Source organism: Emydura macquarii, unplaced genomic scaffold (assembly GCF_026122565.2).
Source record: "Emydura macquarii macquarii isolate MOO-44397 ecotype Brisbane River unplaced genomic scaffold, CSIRO-AGI_Emac_v2 contig_2205, whole genome shotgun sequence".
Taxonomy (NCBI): domain Eukaryota; kingdom Metazoa; phylum Chordata; order Testudines; family Chelidae; genus Emydura; species Emydura macquarii.
Window position 1 is genome coordinate 9241009 of NW_027132342.1, and position 18929 is coordinate 9259937.

An 18929-nucleotide genomic window follows, 5' to 3' on the forward strand; every position below is an offset into this window, starting at 1 on the left:
TTTGCAAGAACTTAGCATAATTAGGCAAACCGGGAGTAGGAAGGTAAGACAGTGAACATGTGAAGTGAGCCTGGCTCTGTGCATTCTTTCTCTCTGAATATGTCGGGATGAGTGTCTGTGAAAAACAGGAAGTCTGGATATATTTTAGAATTGTCGGTATGGGGAAAATTAGCTATCAGACTAACAGCTTAAGACTGCTTGCTTAATGATATATATTTTTAGTGACATGTCTCTGTAACTCCAGCTTTTGCCAAGTGATTGATTTGTTTGGGTAGCAAGTAAGATTATTTTGATTGACATGTCTCTGTAACTTTGGGGGTATAAGAGGGAGGTAGGTAGTGAGTCTGAGTCAGGTGGATCACTTTGTGGACACATTTGAAAAGATCTCCAGGAATAGACGGAAGGATCGGCCATCTAGAAATCTGTGTCTGATTCATGCAAAGACTGCCTCAGACTTGTGGGGTAACTATCAAGTTTTGGGGTAATATATTGTACACCTATTGTATTTGTATGTGCTTAAGACTAATAGGTGGAGACTTTTGGTAAAAGTGATTCGGATGGGAACTGTTGGAGACCGATGAAGTAAAGTGTTAAATCTTGGTTTTGACTTGTCTGTGTCAGTCATATAGCAGGTGGAGGTACTGTGTTTCCTTTGGTTTATTTCCTGATACCAACTTGCAGAGACTGAAACTTACTGGCTTGAGGAGCCCTGGGTAACAGACTTACAAAGAAGAAAAGAAACTAGTATCCACCAAACCAGACTTCTTTCTTTTCATGGAGTGCTGCTCATTTTTATTTGCTTTTGTAATGGCAGATTTTTTTGGCAACAGGGAAAGGGAATCTCTTCCTCACTAGGGAAGAAAAAGCAAACAGACTGAATCCTGGTACTTTCACTCCTTGAACAAAATACACCCCTGAAGAGAAGGCCAGCACAAGGATGAATTTCGCTCCTTGGTTCAAGGTGCGGGTGAACGATAGCAAAACCAGAGGTATTACACTCTCAAAAAGGTCTAACGCTGGATGGGGTGGGAATGTGGCCAGTCCCTCATTCTTTCCGTATAGATTGACTGACAGCAGGCATTGGAGGAGAGGAAAAGGCATGCAGGCCTGTCAAGAGAAATTTGGGGGCCTAGTACATCATGTTTGCTTAGCCCCTCCCCCATTTTTAACACCAGTTACAGGCTTTTGGAGGAAGCACTGAGCTCAGGGCCCTGGTACAATTGTCCCCATTTCCCTTCCTTTCTTCAGCCCTGCATGCTGCATCTTCTAGATTTGCATACCCCCAACACTGCCTTGACATCATTCTGCCTCTTTCATGACTTTGGAAGCAGAATGTCCTTAGCAAATGGCACTCAGGGAATACCCTTTCAAACTCCCATATCTTCTCTCTACCACATGAAACTCCCCAACCCTGGTATTTGTCACTATGGGGAACTGCTGTACACAGCTCTAATATGGCATATGCAACTGACCAAATTACCCCTTACAAATGTAGCTGTTGAAAACACTTCAAGAATGTTGAAGGTAAGGCCCAAGTCTCTTACTCTGCCTATACAGAATAACATAAGGCTGCGTCAGATCCTTAAAGAGCACATAGCACAAGTAACGAATGCATGTGCATGTATTAAAATAGTGTGACGTTAACCTTTGCACTCTCCAAATCCTGGGCTGCCGTGTGGTGAGGCTGGTCCGCAGCATACTCCACTCTAATGCACGCTGTGGCTAACGGTCCAAAGGGCCAAAAGGTGCTGGCTGGAGATTGGCACCTTGCCTCTGGCCACACCCTCTCTAGCATTGGCAGCAGCAGGAAGAAGCAGCATCACAGCTTCCACGCTGTCTCTACACTACCAGAGGATTCTCCTACAATGGGCTGATCCTCCCTGGAATACATATGTTGGCACTATGGCCAGATCCTGCTGACAGTGCGTTGTAAAGTGTCTGAACCTTCCTGGAGGCTCTTGTCTATTTGTATCTAATTCCGCCTCAAAAAAATCTTTAAAATTTCTTTAACCGTTTCATCCAAGTTACATGATTTCACCTGATTTTATTTAGAGAGGAGCCAAAGATATGGAGGTCAGCTCAACATCAGATTCAATTTTTGGCCCAGATTCAAAGCTCAGGTTTCCGCCTGAATCGGAGGTAGGATCCACATACAGGGGTGCCAAAATACAGAATTTAAATTTATTTTTGCAAGATTTAAATTTATATCAACATCTTGACTGTTGAAAATCTCATGAAATCAGCTCTTCTAACATGATTTCCACCATCTTGAACTGAATTCAGAAAATAGTCCCCTAGATATTTTGGATACAACCTGGAACGAAAACTGCCATCACATTTTTTGAGCTAGTCAGTCAACTCCCAACTTCCCCAGAATTCAGGGATGGGGAGACATATTGGATAATGGATTTCTGTCCCATCTCTACTTGTAATGATTTACTTTGTTCCTATATAGAAATACATTATTTGATGGATTTTGGAAAAATAAAATAACTCAACTCGCATTATGAAATCACAACTCAACCAAGATTGAATACAGTGATATTGTGCAAAAGCAGCTTACTATAGTGGGATGTCAACACATGAAGAGAGTGTAATGTTGCATTTGAAAGGCAAGCCACTTTTGTAAACTGCACTGTAATTGGGGCCATTAGGTTTGCAGTCTAAACTTCAGCTGTACAGTATTAGTGTGGGCAAATGCTAAATTAACCAGAGCTAACTTTTTCAATCATTTCAGTATTTGGCCCTTCTCCACTCTCCTCTGCCTCTTGATTGATTATTTTAGAGGGTTCTGCTGGTAGAGCTCATAAATTTTCAAAATTCTTTCAAGTTGTTTTTTGTTCTTCTGATCAAAGAAATGTTTATGTACCCTTCCCATACTGTGTCTCTTTAAACCATTGGCTTTTTCAAAGTGGTTTTTCTTTAGCACCATAATGTGATGTACACAGAGAGGTAAATGATGTTGGAATCCTTTCTGCCCAAAACCAGTGTGTAAATCTTCAGAAAAGCAAAGTTCATGGGTGCATTTAAAAGGGGCACAATCTGTTTGTGCTTAAAAGAAAGTCCCCCTTTTTTGTGTGTGTTCAGAATAACAATGCCAGAATGTGTTATTCTAAAGAACCGTTGCCATGGTGATGCCATCAATAACATAATTTTCTGCATCCTTGTCCTTTAAACACATAAGGAACGCAACAAGCATTGGTAAATGTGAAAAAAGAACAATTACCTTTTCTCTCTCAAAAGCAGAGGAGAGCTTTTTTTCACCTCATCAATAGAAAATTATGTAGAAAGGAATAATAAAGACTGTTACAAGAAGCACCAAGAAGCCTATTAGTGACAAAGACTTTTTTTCTTTCCATGAATAATTACAGCTCTTCAAGAAGAAATCAGCCCAGGCTAAGGACCCTTTGCAAGCTTTAGATGGTAAAACAAACATTTGACTATACAAGGATTTCCCTTTCATGTACCTTTCCATGGAAAAAAAACAAGTAAAACTCCAGAGTGCCAATGGGAGAGAAAAAACCCAAAGAAACATCTGCTGCAATTAGATTTGAAAAATCCTGCACTTTAGAGTAAAAGACTCATATCAAAGCAGTTATGCTAGTGACAGGATCAATAAAGGCCTCAAAGCCAGCAGGTACAACTTGTCTGTGGTAGGAAATTCCTGCTATTTAAATGATATGATAATGAAAAACTATTCTTATTTCATGCCATGGTACTAATAAAAATGGGATTTCAGCTGAAGTAATGCTACTAAATAGCTATAAAATAACTCAAAGCAGAGTTAAGTATTTGACTTCATTCAAATTAAAACTTCAAAGATCATAGCAACATGGTAGGTTGTATAGAACTGAATCATAATTATTAAGGAAGGTCATTGTTTAAGTAAACACCCTTTTATTGAGGTTACGTGAGGCTGCAGCGACAGCTTTGGAAAACCATGAAACTTGCAAATGAGGGCATGTCCTGAAACATAAGGGACCCCTGGTTGGTGGAACAGTCCTGAACATAACATATAATTGTAGTACATGTGGGGGGACAGAATCAGATTTCCCTATGTATGTATTTCCCAATGTATTCTGGAAGGGTTTTTCTGTTTTTTTAAAAATCTCCTTCCTCTAAAGGATCAGGGATGGCCACAGCTTGAGATGGGATACAGTACAGGGTGACTGGTGCTTTAAGGTGGTACTGAAAATTCTCTCTCTCAGGTGATCGGCTTGCTGGTTTCTGCTCACCTGCTCAGGGTCTAACTCAGTGGTTCCCAACCTTTCTGGCTTGAGGGCCACAAATATCGTTTTTACAACCCTGAAGGCCATCAGTCTCTGCCAGCAAGGGGTGAAGAGGGAGTAGGGAAGATCCATTGATTTCTTCTCCCTATGATGGGCATGAGAGGCAGGAGGAGGGAAGAGAACATAATCAGGTAAAAGGGGATGGAGAGTGACAGGATTTGTGGTGGAAACCTGGAGCAAGATGGAGGTGGAGAACAGGAGCTCCCAGGATGAAACTCAAAGAGGCCCCAAAATTCCTATGTCAGCACAGGATTGCTAAAAGGCAATCATACTACAGATCTAAATTGCAAAGTAGGTGCTTTCTCTGGTTTGAAAATAACGAATATAGCACAGAGCTAAATCCTTTGAAAGATGCAACACAGATGAGGAGGTTGTAATTTCAGCTCTTCAGACTTACTGGCTTACGAATGACAGTACAGCCTCATTTCCAGACTGACTATAGCAAGTCCAGTGCAGTAGGGAACCAGGCATTGTCAAAAGGCCTGAGTTCTGTTCCCAACTCTGTCCCTGGCTTGCTGTGTCACTTGATCTCACAGTTTCCCCATCTCTAAAATGGGGATAATAATGCCTTTGTACAGCTCCTTGAGGTCTATGGATGGAAAGTGCTGTGTAATTCCTAAGTAAGTACTGTACCACTGAAGATACACAACATTTCTAGATATAGAAATTCTGCCCTGATATACATACTTATCTACTCCACTGAAGACAAGGAGATTTCACTAATCAGACCTGAATTTAGGCCAGAGAACTTAGCATTCACAAATGTTAGTATTAGAATGGTTCTGTTTGCTGGGAAAAAGCTTCTGCCCTCTATATGGTCACATATTTAAGACTTGTTAAGAAAATTGTGTCGAAAAGCCTTAACTAAGCAGATAGAATCAGTAAAACTTGAGATACTGTTAATCAAATTTCCCAGAAAGCTAAAATTAGTCAAATCTTTTTCTGTGCATATGGACATTATCCTTCATCCCTGAAATCCTAGGAAGAGAAGAAAACTTCTTGGAAGGAAACTTAAACATTCTCCTCCCTTCTGGTTTGCCTGATACTTGGAAAGAAACAAGAAATCACTATCCACATCTTGTAGTTTCATAGCCAGACCAAAGAGGCCAAAAGTTGAACTGCAGTTCCCAGCTTAGTGAAAACACGAACCCTTATAGCAACCCACTGTGTGAATGTCAGCATAATGAACCAGTGTGGCTGATGAATTAGTAAGAGGCACACAAATGGCTAAGACACTTTTAAAGGCCACTGGATGATTAGATATTGAGAACACATTATTTATGTATTAAGTATTCAAAGTACACAAATATTTTGTGAAACAACAGTTTCTTAGCTGTTTTAGACACTTTCAGTCTGTCTGCTGGGGCTTTGTTAATCACAACTGCATGCAGATCACTTCCTTGTGTGTTGTGTGCATTTTGTATTATTTAAGTCCGATCTTCCTCCTATGGAATCAAGGAGGAAGTTTGTGTGTGGACCGTGGTATAGACTTAATCAAGAGCAGACAGGAGCCCTTTTAAAAAAAATCTGTCTGAAATTTTCTTTTGAGAAAAAAAAACTCTTAAAAAATAATTTTTTTTAGAACAGTGCTTCTCAAACTTATTTGATGATGCCCCCTTTCTTTGTGTCTGGAGCAGTTTACACCCCCTCTCGCACTCCCCAATTACATATACCGATAAAGGAAAAACAACATGCAACTCTCACTAAATATGAAAAGCAGCAAGGCATTGATTGAAACAGAGCCCACGATCCATTGTAATAAGAGCAAAAGCAAAACTGCCCTGATGATCGATGCTTGCAATTAAATGTGCACACTATGTCATAGCAAAGGGATTAAAGTACAGATGGCAATGACTTTGTATAATGCTATGCAAGCTTCACAGAAATCCGTCCAAATACACAGCGCCACCTCGAGTCCAGTGCACAACACCGCCAGCTAAGGACCTGATCTGTCTGGAGGGATCAGCTTGGCTAGTTATTCATGGTGATGGGTAAAATGTGCGCAGTAAGTTTTTTTCCCCTAAAAACTTCTCATGCCCCCTTCAGAATACACTCCGTGCCCTCCCAGGGGGGGCCCGCCCCCCCAGTTTGAGAACCTCTGTTTTAGAACACGTTTGACTAATTAATATGCCCTTGGATGCTTGCTGTGTTGTCAGTAGAAGGCCCCAAAGACTTAAACTTGTGCGTTGTTCAAAGGGACTACTGAGGTTTGTAAAGTTTCAAAAGTGCAGAAGTCATTGCAGGATTGGAACCTACATTACAAAAAACTTTAGAAGGCAGGTCTGTTGTATGTACACTGATGGGCAGCAAGCCAGGTGCGGATCAGCAGTAATGCTCTACTATCTTCACAGAGAAGCCTGAACCAAATCTTGGTCCCAATGCTCTGATGACTTTGGAATCCCCTTTGCATGCCTCCTGCTGGAAGCTGCCTTTCTCCTACTCAGTGAAGGCAAATCCAGATCTGAATTTTGCAAGTTTTATTTTCCTTATTTTTTTCCTGTAATATATATACCACAAGCATCTTTTTACCTCTGTTCTGCACATTTTTAAAGGAGGCCTTATATAATGAAACACACTTGGGGGAGAGGGGGGGAAGAGAAGAGTTTCTTTATACAAAAAGAAATGCATTTGGTCAGCAGTTTTTTTGTATTTTCTTTGTTATCGTCAAAGATATTTTTGCTTTAATGGGGTCTCTCCCCCCCATCACTACCCGGATCTTCCTCCTATTCCACACTGCAGTGAAGTCATGTTCCTGAGCTTATGGTATTGGCAAGTAAATAATTTGGATGTCAGAAACATATCTGATAACCAGAGAAAAGTAATGGTACTTTTCATACCTCGTAGAACCACAATGGATGGAGGCCAGGGAGGGGAGTGGCTGTACTATGATGGTAAAGGCTAGGTGCTTGCTGTCTGTGGCTTTCTTGGCTGCTTGTGGTGTGGGCGCTCCCCAGCAGCCCTTATTCAACCTTTTTCTTGTCACTTGAGCTCTCCTGCTACTGGCCTTCTTATTGATGCACAGGTCAGGAGTAACATCCTCATAACACTAAGATATGCCCTCACTGAGGTCATCAGTACTAGCCTTCTTACCTCTTAATTACTAGGGAAACACTGGCTGTGACATGACGTAGGAGCATTGGTGGTGGAGGCCCCTTGCATCCATTCCTTCAGCGCATCACTGGTGCTGCCAGCATCATTTGACTTATAAATTGTAAGGTATATGAATGCTTAGGCCAAAGTGGATATTTATTTTGTTTAATGCTAGACATCCAGGGCCTGATTCAATTATCACTGAAGTCAATGGAAAAGCTCCAGTTGACTTAAATGGATCTTTCAATGAGACAAATACAGAAAAAGCCATGGTGTTCCTCAAGCCCAGAGTTCCCTTGATGAGCCACGAAGTTTTCTAAAGACTATAAGAGCGAGTGGTCAAAAAGCCAAGAACATTTAACTGAAATCAAAACAAAAGAAAGCAATTTTTAATTCTCCAAAGTTTATATATATAACAAAACCCAAATTCTGTCATCAATACAGTGACACCCAAATTAATTCCCAGATAAAATGTTAGGAGCTGGGTTAGGATTATATCTTGTTGCTATAGGTGCTTTTGAAATCATGTCAACATATAAAGATGTAAAATACTCTTGGCAATTTCAAAGGATGTCATCATGTCTGTCATCTACTTTTAATTTTCAGCTGCCCTCTTTCTTGCCCCTAACATCCATATAATCCTCATCCGTTAAGACCACCATAGCAGTTGAATCTGCAAGCTATGTCCAGAATAGATTATCAAAGTTCTACAGTATTCTTCACTGAAACACACTGGATGCAGTTCACTCTCAAATCAGTACAGATAATTTACTCAAAATAAACCCCCCTGATTATGAAATTATTCTGTTTTATCAGCAATTTTTCAAATGTAAATCCTAAAATAAACAAATATCAACTAAACCATCCCCTTTGGCTTTCTTTATATCTCCAGAATCCTAAAATATAGGCTGCTCTGTTTGAGTGTTCACAATGATACTGTCTGATGCAAAAAAGGAAAGGTGATAATACCAGTCTTAATTTCCCAGTCAGGAGTATCCACTAACATACTCTAAACGCTAATGATGTTTCACAGAATAAGGGATGTCAATGGAGCGGAACGCTGAAGATAATTGTATGAGAGAGAATTTGACTTTATGATGATTTGTAACCAATGATGTTTCCATAATGGCAAAAGTAATAACTTCTCAAAAAAAGTAAGCTCTGCATGTTCCTGAAAGTTCAGTTTGCTATAGCCCTAGCTGCTAATTACAGATTCAACTGCTTTTGTGGCTTCTATAACTGTTCATCATCACCACCACCACACTAAGGAGCATCCTTGAAGGGGTGTATTCCCCTTCTATTTACATGATGAAAATGGTATTATCATTTACAAAGATACCATTAATAAGTTATTACTGGTTTATTTCTTGCTATGGTCTACACCCAAACTAATAAGCATTTGTTATAGCTATACTGTTATCACTACTTTTGTTAAGGCTGAGTAGACTTTTTATAACACATCTCCATTAAGAAACTGGCAAGATCTGGGCAGAGAAGGGAAATGTAAGGATGAACCAGGGCTGGAGATTGTTTGGATAGTAGGAGCAATGAGAAAAATGGGTTCAGGAATCAGCTGTAAAGAAGAGGGTGAAACTGAAAAGGAAGCCATGGAAGGGAATGAGGCTGGCGATGGAAGGAAAGGACAGAGTTCTAGAGAAGACAAAGATATTGGACTGTAGGTCATAGAATGAGTGAATGATAATGCAGGGGAAACAACATAGAAGCAAGAGATCAGAGAAGAAATGTAAGGCCATGACTACACTATGGTCATTATAGCAGCATAGCTCTGGCACTGTAGTTATGCCACTGTATCCCATTTGGTAGATTCAGACAACAGCTACAGAAGGGGCTTTTCCATCGCTGTAGGAACTCTACTTCCCTGAGCAATGGTAGTTGAGTTGACAGAAGCATTTTTCTGTCCACTTAGCTGCATTTGCACTGGGGAGTTAGGTTGACCTAGCTATGGTGTGTGGATTTTTCATACCCCTGAGTGTAGTAGGTATGTCAACCTACCTTTTAAATGTAGACCAGGCCTAAGATTAAAAAGTCAGAAAGAAAGCAGTACTTGATGAAGATCAGGTCAAGTGAGTGACTGAGGTGATTGGATGACGGAAATGGAGCAAAGATGAAGACAAGTGAAGAATTAGGATGCTGAGGAGATAGTTGGATTAACTACTATATGATGACCCACCATGACAGCAAGAGATTGGGGACAGAGGAAGAATGGAAAGTCAGCCATCGAAGTCAAGGAAGGAAAATGACAAAGACTCCTCAAATTACAACTACACAGGTGAAGAGTGAGAAGAGGAAATGGATGGAATGGACTTCAGATGGTGAGTAGGGAGGTAGGGAGAGGGACTGAATTAACACTACCTTCACACAATTAAAAAAATTCTCTCTCTCTCTGTTACATTAAGATTACTTGCATGTCACTGAAGAGCCTGATTTCAGAACAAATGTATATTTCAGCAACTTCAATTGCATTTTCTGGGAAGGCTTGATTTCACCAGCTCTAATCTTTCCTGCCACATAACTTTATAAACAAACTGCTTATGCAGTGACATCAAACCAGGGAAATGTTATTAACATTTCTCTCTGGCACTGGCATAAGTACCATCATTACTGATATCCAATAATACAATGAGACTGGAAACTCTATATCTTCAAGAGCAAAGGCTATACTAGACAATAATTGAAGATGTGGCACCAACAATTGTTTGAGGCTCCAGTTACTACATTGGATGTGCTCCTTAGCCTTTTTAGGGTGCCTATGAAATGAGATTTTGTGTAATAAAAAAGTATGTTTCTTGTTTTACCAGAAACTATTATTATTTGGGTTATTATGTTCATAAAACAAAGCAAAATAAAACACAAAAACACACCACACCACCAATTGCGGATTTGAAATTTTGCCATAAGGGTTTGGATTATACACCACTTTTATAGTTGTTTCAGCATATCACTGCTGCAGCTATTTCGCTTCAATCTTAGAAACAGTAAGGCAGACAAAGAGCATGCATTTAACATTGACTTTAAATGTTTAAATCAAATGTTACGCTAATCCATATCCTTAAAAATTATAGGGGACCATAATCTGAATTATGCTCAACATATGCACAAACTCCAGCTACTACAGTTAGCCAGCCAAAATATAAAACACAATGCTCATTTTAGAATGTGCATGTTTACCGAATTGGAAGAGCTACCCTTTACTTTGTGTGCTGAACTTGTTCTGCCAAGGGAATGAAGACTGTAGGCCAAGTGCTGGGTGCCAGAAAGCAAAATTGGAACAGTACCTCTCTTCTCCCCTCAAGAGACGCTAAAGGAAGTCTTTTCCCTCCTTCTCTATCCCTAAAATCCTTTTGTGGAGCTGCTTTTATAACCTTCTCTGCATCAACTGAGACACACAATTTATGGGTCTGGCACATTTGTTCACTCCAGTTTGTGATAGCACAGTCAACCAGACATTTAGCCTTGCACCATGAGTGAACCATTTTCTATTATTCATAACACTGTTGCTCTGGTGCCATCCAGTTCACGTCTTAAAATTCACAGTTTGAGCAAAAGATCCTCTTTTCCACTTACTATTGTGAAAGTCTGTTGGCAGCCATTTGACATTTTTCCCCAAGATACTAATTGCCAGATTTCATAACTAGTCAACAAGTTGCAATGTTACTTATGACACTAGTGCTTGTTGTCTGGATCTTTTACACTGCATACAAGTTTTTTTTAGAATGGCTTTTTTGCAATGAATGTCAAAAGTTTAAAAATAAAAAGGAATCAACCTGTTGATAGTCAAAACTTCAACAAATGATACTTAAATGGATTTGAATGGATTTGTTTTGTTTTCTTAAGATGATGGGTAATACCACTAATTTGGCCTTTATTACTGGAACATTGGGTTATGGGGATTGATAGAAGTTTTTAAAAAACCATAATTCTTTAAAGGAAATGTAGACTGTTGCAACATATTTCAGATCCAGAAATTACAGTATGAGTGGAATAACTACCAGCAATTTTTGATCCAATGTACTGGAACAGCATCTCTTACTGTTAATTTTTCCTCTTGAATTAGTGCCCAGAATAGGGCCTCCATTGTTTAAGGCAATGTGCAAACAAACACATTTAGGAAGACACAGTCCCTGCATTTAATACATTATAATCCAAGTTTATACAGGATAAGGGGGAAGAGCTACAATCAGAAGATCAAAAATCAATTGAAACTGACTAACTATAAAGCAAGTCAGTCAACAATGAGTTAATAAACTAATTTAATTGACAGTCAGTGGAGAAACAATGAACAGCCAAGTGACTGAGGGCAGCAGGCTGCTAATGAGAAAATAGAATAGTTATTGGGAGAAGATCTAGTGGCAGTTCTGGAAAACTGAAGGCCATCAGCAGACAAATTCATGAAGACTGCAATAGGGGGCCTCCTTACCTGCTGTAGTGCTGGAGATTGCTGAAAGCCGGTGATTAAGAGTAGGAGGACGTGGAACAAGGCGACACTCCGCAGAGGCTATTGAGATTCTGGTGGGGAGAAACTGGGGGCTGAATATGTCCTGGGGAAGCGTACATCCTACTAGAAGCTACATGCCTCACTCAGGGAGGAGACACATCTCAAACCGTCCATTGTTCTGCTTCAAAGTTCATACTCAAAGCCTATCTTCTGGAGCATTCCAGACTGTCAGAAAAACCCTCTTGTTGGTAATGATCTCTCTTGGTTAGGACTGAAGTGAATGGTCCACATGCCATAGCAAAGTACTTCTTTAAACACAGGATGAGTCAGTAAAGAACACAGGATGGGATTTTCAAAAGAGCCTTATTTGATTTAGGAGTACAAGTCCTATTGGCTTTCCATGGGACTTGTCTTCCTATAGTTACTTGGGGACTTTTGAAAATCCTATACCAAATCTATTAAGGATAGTATCCAATACCACTGAAATCAATGGAAAAATCACACTAAATTTGATATCTGTTGGATTGGGTCCTAAAACAGCAAGAATCTGACTTCTTCCATGTGAAGAAAGAAACATATAATCATTTAAATTCGAGAATAAAGAGTTACATAAAAAGAAATCACCCCATATATAGATAGCATAACTTGTTAAGTAGAGGGAAGCAAACATTATACTACTTCACCTCCCTGCTCTTCAAACTCTGCTTCAAGTTGTTCAGTTGTTTGGTCTTTTGCTGGAATATGGAAATACTGGATTTGGATCTTGTTGCATCAATAACCTCCTTCTGTCAATAATTTAATTCCTCTCTCTTTCATATATTGGAAACAGGTAGGAATAGGGGAAGAAAAGACAAAAAATATAGTGTATATATATCAGGAGAAACCACTTCTATAAGAAGGACTGATCTTAATATATCAGCAACATGTCTTTCACATAGAAAAAGGTTTAGGGCATTACTAAGGACCAGATACCTAGCTGTGTTATAGTAGTGGTAAATGTTGACAAAAGGAAAAAAAAAAGGATGATTTCAATAAGACTTTACCAAGAAAATGAAAAGACAACTATAAAGGCCTTGGTTGCAGTAACAGCCTCAAATGCATAAGTTCGGAGGTTTGAATGAGTGGTTGACCATTTGGAAAGCCACACTGCCCAGAGTAGCAGGAATCCCTGAAGGCATTGTGTGAATTGGGTAGACATTATATGAAGCTGTGAAACTGCATATTTACATATGGATACGGGCTCCTAACAATTCTGGGATTTACTTTTAGGAAGCTGTCTTTAAATGTCTAAGTTACAAAAAACCCAATAAACAATAATGGCTTTTAAAAATACAATCAAGAATCATAGAAATTAGAGGAAAGATTTTACAGTATTATGTCTTTCTAATCTAACTCCCTGCCAGTACAAGATTATTCTTACAATGTATTCTCTAGTACTTTGTTCAGTCCAATTTTAAATGTCAAGCAACAGGGTTTCCACTATTTTCACCTGGGAGACTATTACACAATCTAATCACTCTCACAGTTAGGAATTATTTCCTGATATTCAGCATTCATTTTCCAGCAATCCATTTTATTCTATTAGTTCTAGTTATGCCCTTATGTCCCCCTAAAAATGTCCTCTCACCCATTGGTGTCCTCTCCCTTCAGATTCATATGGTCAATGATTATATCCCTCTTATTTCTCATTAGGCTTTCAGTTGTGTGCCTTAGGATGTGCACATCCCATGCAGCATCTGAACCTTTTCTTTTCGCTATATGCAACTTCTCTATTTGGCCATCAGTTTCTAGCTGCTTTTGTTGATTTTTGCTGCAATTTGTGTCTAGGACTTTCCAGAATTTATGAAATCATAGGTGAAGTGAAAGGCTACATTGAGACAAAAGTAAGCTGTCCACACACAAAGAAGCCACTGCACCAAAGGGTTCTAGACTTTCCCTTGTCACATGTGAGACAGAAAAGCAAGAAGATGATGCAAATTAAATATGCCTGTGTGCTCTCAGTCTCTGAAATGTAATTCCATAGCCATTATTTCTTTTGTAAAAGAAAGCAATAGCTTCTAACAAAATGATACTCTGGATTAATATATATAGCTCACTATAACAAGTGTTATTGGAAACCTCAACATGTACTATGCTGCAGGGATTGTAATAAAATGTTATCGCTTAATCTATACGGAGGGTGACTGCTGAGGTTTTTTAATGATGATCACTGCAGAAGTATTCTTTGTAAGTGACAAAGAAGGTGATGTCTGACCTATTCATCAATGGAGAGCATTTTTATTTACTTTTATATGAACCAACTTTGCTATTCTAGCTGCAGCTTAAAATCCAAATAGCTAAGCACTTTCTCACCATCTCAGGCACCTCAAAAGCACCTCTGAAAGTACGGCATAATCCAGTGATGGATTTTATTTTCTAGGTGTATGGAAAAACGAATGTGCATTATTATAGCCATGAAGTGACATGAAGAATCATACAGTGTCAGAGACAAAGAGGAAGAACCAGAAAAGAATGTGCCTGAAATAACCATACTTTTTTACCATTATCCAGACTGCCTATTAGGAACCGTGTCTGCTCACAACATTTTCAAAACATTCTGGAACCATTTTGAAGAAGTTCAGATAGCACTGTCAGCAAAATGAGACCAGTTAAATGCAGTGGCATATCATGGGTCTCCGGTGCCCAGGGGCCAATGCTTGCATTTGCGCCCCCCTGCCCAATGTTGGCATCAGCAGCCCCCCATGAGGAAGGGGGTGTCTGTGGCCCCATTTCCCGCTCTTCCCCACCAGCTCCCCCAATGTGGGGGTGGCGGGTGTGGCTGGGAGTGGGAGTGACAGGAGTGAGGTAGGGGGGCATGATGGGTTCTGTCCCAGAGCCCTGCTGTTGGGTTGGCTGCCCGGCCCCTGCGTGGCTGGGGTCCCCGCAGCTCCCTGGTGTCATTAAACTTCCAAAGCTGGGCTGTCTATGAGGATAATCATCCCCTGAATGTACCTGGGACAGCAGCCCACTCCCCCACCTGAGCAGCACAAGGGGCTTTCTCCTGTGTCAGCATATGAAGGTGAGGGGCAGATCGTGATGAAATCTGCAGCTTCCTCAGACTAAGCACAGAGCTTGCAGAGAGCTTGCCTTGCTTCCATCAACTAAGCGTGTTTGTTTCAAGATTGAAAAAGTGCTGCAGAGGCTCCCCAGCCCTGCTATTGGCTCTGCCACACCCCTGCATTCTTATTGGCTGAGCAAAGACTAGGCCAGTGAGGGGAGTGGGGAAGAGGAGCCGGGCAAGCAATGTTGCTTCCAGCTGTTCGGAAAAATCAGGGTGAGGCAAAAGCTCCCACACGCACCCTACCTAAATGGTGCCCAGCATGGGGTGTGTGGGGGGAGGACGCTTGCTCCCCCTGCAGTGGGAGCCCTCAGCAGCCAGGTGGGGATGTCAAAGCCCGGCCCCTGGCCACTGGTGCCCGGGGGCATGGCCCCTCTCCCTCCGTATGCCACTGGTTAAATGAGGACCCTCAAACACTGCTTCTCACAGCAAAAAGATGGTATAGAGATTTCTGGGAAATAAACAACAACCATTTTATATAAGCAAAAAGTAAAGCCATCTTTGAGGTGGATTATGGTAGTCAGTCTGAAGACACAATAGTTTTTTTGAGAGAGAGGAAGTGAAGAACATTAACATTACACATACATTTTTAAAAAAAGATGGGTAATTGTATTCTGCCTAAGTTAGAGTTTGGCCATGTCACTATGGTCTCAAGTAGTCCACAGATTATAAAGCCAGAAGGGAACACTGTGATCATCTAACCTGACTCCCTGTCTAACACAGACCATAGAACTGCCCTGAATTAATTCCTATTTGAACTACAGTATATTTGTTAGAAAATCATCGAATCTTGATTTAAAAATTGTCAGTGATGGAGAATCCACCATGGGAAATATCCTTCTAGAATGGTGGACTCTAGAACTGAACGTAATATTTCACTAGTGGTTGTACCAATGCTGCATTAAAAAAAACCCAACCCTTCACTTTTGGGGTGCACACAAACCATTTGGCAGCTTTCCTCCATGTTAGTAAAGTCTTAGGGGAAAATTTTTAATGATGATTGAAGCAAAATGTGTAAATACGTTTTGAAGTGACAGTGACACAAATTTATGGAGATAGCATATGTGGAAGATACAATGAAAGCAAAGAGGTGTAGGTGCAAATATCAGTTGGGACAGGTTTGGGGAACCTACTTGCTGTTCCCTGTACAGAAATCTCTGTCAAGTTCAATACCTGTCCATAACTGTAAGGCAATGGAGACAGTAGAGTGATGAGAAGAATCTGCTTGTGAAATGACATAGAAAAAAATAGGTCCTCCTCCCTTCCTTTAGGACTCAATCCTGAATGGGAATTTGGGGTGGGCAAAGGATGTATGATTATGTCCTTTGTTTGGGAGTGGTGCTGGGGGATGCAGTGAGACACATTCATAGAAGACTCAGTGAATGGAATAACTCCTAGGGGAAAATCCTCACATGAACGACTGGTAACATTTTACATTACAGGGAACAAATATACTATTACTAAGTACATTTTACTTATGTGGTAACTACACCAGTAGGGCTACATAATGATTACGTGTCCCTGCAGCTTACTTGGTAATTAATCTTAGTTGGTCCAAAAGTGTTTACCATGTATCTGCACTGTGGTTCAGAAGATGAAATAGCCATGTATTCTCATGGTACTTATTATGTCTAAACCCTGCTATTACGTGGTGCTATACTTACCAGGAATCATTATCAATATGGTCAACACAAATGTTAGTTTTGAGCAATAAAACCCCATATGGTTTGAACCTGGCTTCTTAGAATTGGACAAATATTGTTGAAAAAAAGCCTTAATATGCTTGAATTTTTAAATTAAATTTTATTAACTTTATGTTTCCCTTTTACATTTCTTTTCAAAGAATATTCTAGCAAAAAATGTATTGGCAGAATTTTGTTCGCTGAAACAACAAATTTTAAGTGAGCATTACAAATTATTTGTGCAAAGCAAAATTTTGAATTTGTAATAGTGACTATTCACACCACAACCCTGATTTGCAGCTATGCTATTGTAATCAGGCAAATAGAAACAGATGAGGTGACCTCTATGTAGAATCCAATATAATTTTGATCCAAAAATCACAACAAACTGCTAATAAACATGCTACAGACTAAGAAGCATTCAGAGAAAGTACTCAACTGAGAGACGGGTCCAGTGTTTAGGGTGCTAGAATGGGGTCAGGAGAATAGGTTATGCATAGTCCTAGAGCAAGTCACCTAACCTCTCTGTGCCTCTGCTTCTCCTCTCACTTTTTGTCTTCCTTGTTTATTTAGATGGTAAGATCTTTACGGCAGGGATTGTCTCTCGCTACATGTTTGTACAGTGCCTACCACAATGGAATCCTAAGTCTCCTGGCATTAGTCATATTAATAAAGTAAAAATAATAATGATGAGGCTTTTAATATTAATAATGAATTATTTAAATAATTTTAACAAAACAATATAATAAAATTGTGATCTGTTCATGGACAATTTGTAGATAGAAAAAGAGATGAACTCAGTCAATTTATTCTTTATAAATCATAAATTAATCTCTCTAACCACTTGAGAGAATACCACTCTCCCTCTGTACTACTGCAGCACTGGAGATCAGATGTAAAACATTACCTATTTATTCATCCATAATCAATCAATTAATTAATCAACCACAATTAATCAATCAATCAATAAATTAATTAACCAGCTATAATCAATCAATCAATCGTGTTCCAGAAATGCATCAAAGTTTCACCTGAGATTAGGGTCCCATTGTGCTGAGGGTCTACATGTCTATTTTGGAGGCCCTGCCAAAGAGGTTACTAGAGATGATTGATATTTTCCATTCAAAATTTTTTTCCAGTGAAAAAATGGTAGCTGTAAAAAATGCAAAATTTTAATTGAAAAATATCCCAAACACTGAAAAACTGACTGTTTTAATGTTTTGCCCTTCTTTTCCCCAGTTCTTATTCCTTTTCAGTGGCAAAACAGAAAAGACATAAAAGGGAGAAGAGCAAAACATCCTTCCAAAACTTTGAAAATGAAAAAAAACCCCACTCTTTTTTAAATTAAAAAATTGCATAATTTCAAAAAAATTCACAAAATATGTGGTGTCAACAACATTTTTTACAAAACACATTTACAGTTTTTGACCAATTCTAAAGCTTTGTTAATCATCACTAGATCTGAAAGCTTGAGAGTTGGTGGGAGCAGAAGATAGAGTGGAAGGACTTCAAGTCTGGAATCTGTGCCCAAATCATTTTCTTTCTGGGCTCCAGGGCATGATAAACATCTCAGCTGTTCTATCAGGCCTTCACCTGGTGGGAGACAAAGTGAGCCCAGAGAGGATACCAAGCTCTTTGGGAGTGGGAATCCATTTGGCTTTGAGATCATTAGAGCTGTTTCCTGCTTGTGTATGCATTTAGAGCTCATTGGATAAGCACATTTTTATAATTAAAAAATTAACAGATCCTAGTTCCATGCAGAGTGCACAATACTTGTGCCTCACAAAGAAAGATTTATGGAAACAGTCTCCATGTGGCCTGTTAGAACTGGAGAATTGACTGATTTGTCTGGTGCACAGGTAGCAGTTCTAAGATCATTCAATGACAAATGAAAAAGAATTGCACAATGTGTGTTTTATTTAGAGGTGGACCAGCACTTGAACTTCTGGTAGGAAGGAAGAATTCAGATTTAAGTTACCTGATTCAAATGCACTGTTACAGTTTTGAGCTAGGATTTTCAAATGATTTAATACCCTAGGATTCAGAACCAGTTTCACATGTGTTTTATTAAATGGAGTGGTTCACATACAACCGAAATACAGATTTTGTGAGATTTGTGCTCTCATTGGCAGGAATCTTGCTTATGAGATTTCTGTACCATCAAACCCAAACCTGAACCCAAAATACCACCACCTCGGCCCATCCCTAGTTATATTATAATAATTTGACAGACAGACATTCCAGAAAAAGCTGCATTAAAGATTGATTGCTCTCCCCTATATCCACTCTATTTTAAGTGGATCTACAGTGAATTA

General features: G+C 39.6%; 1 protein-coding gene across 4 annotated transcripts in view; it reads right to left on the reverse strand.

Moving 5' to 3' along the window:
- SCUBE1 (signal peptide, CUB domain and EGF like domain containing 1) overlaps positions 1-18929 on the reverse strand; it is a 295960-nt gene that overhangs the window by 158058 nt on the left and 118973 nt on the right. The gene's annotated exons all lie outside the window — the stretch shown is intronic.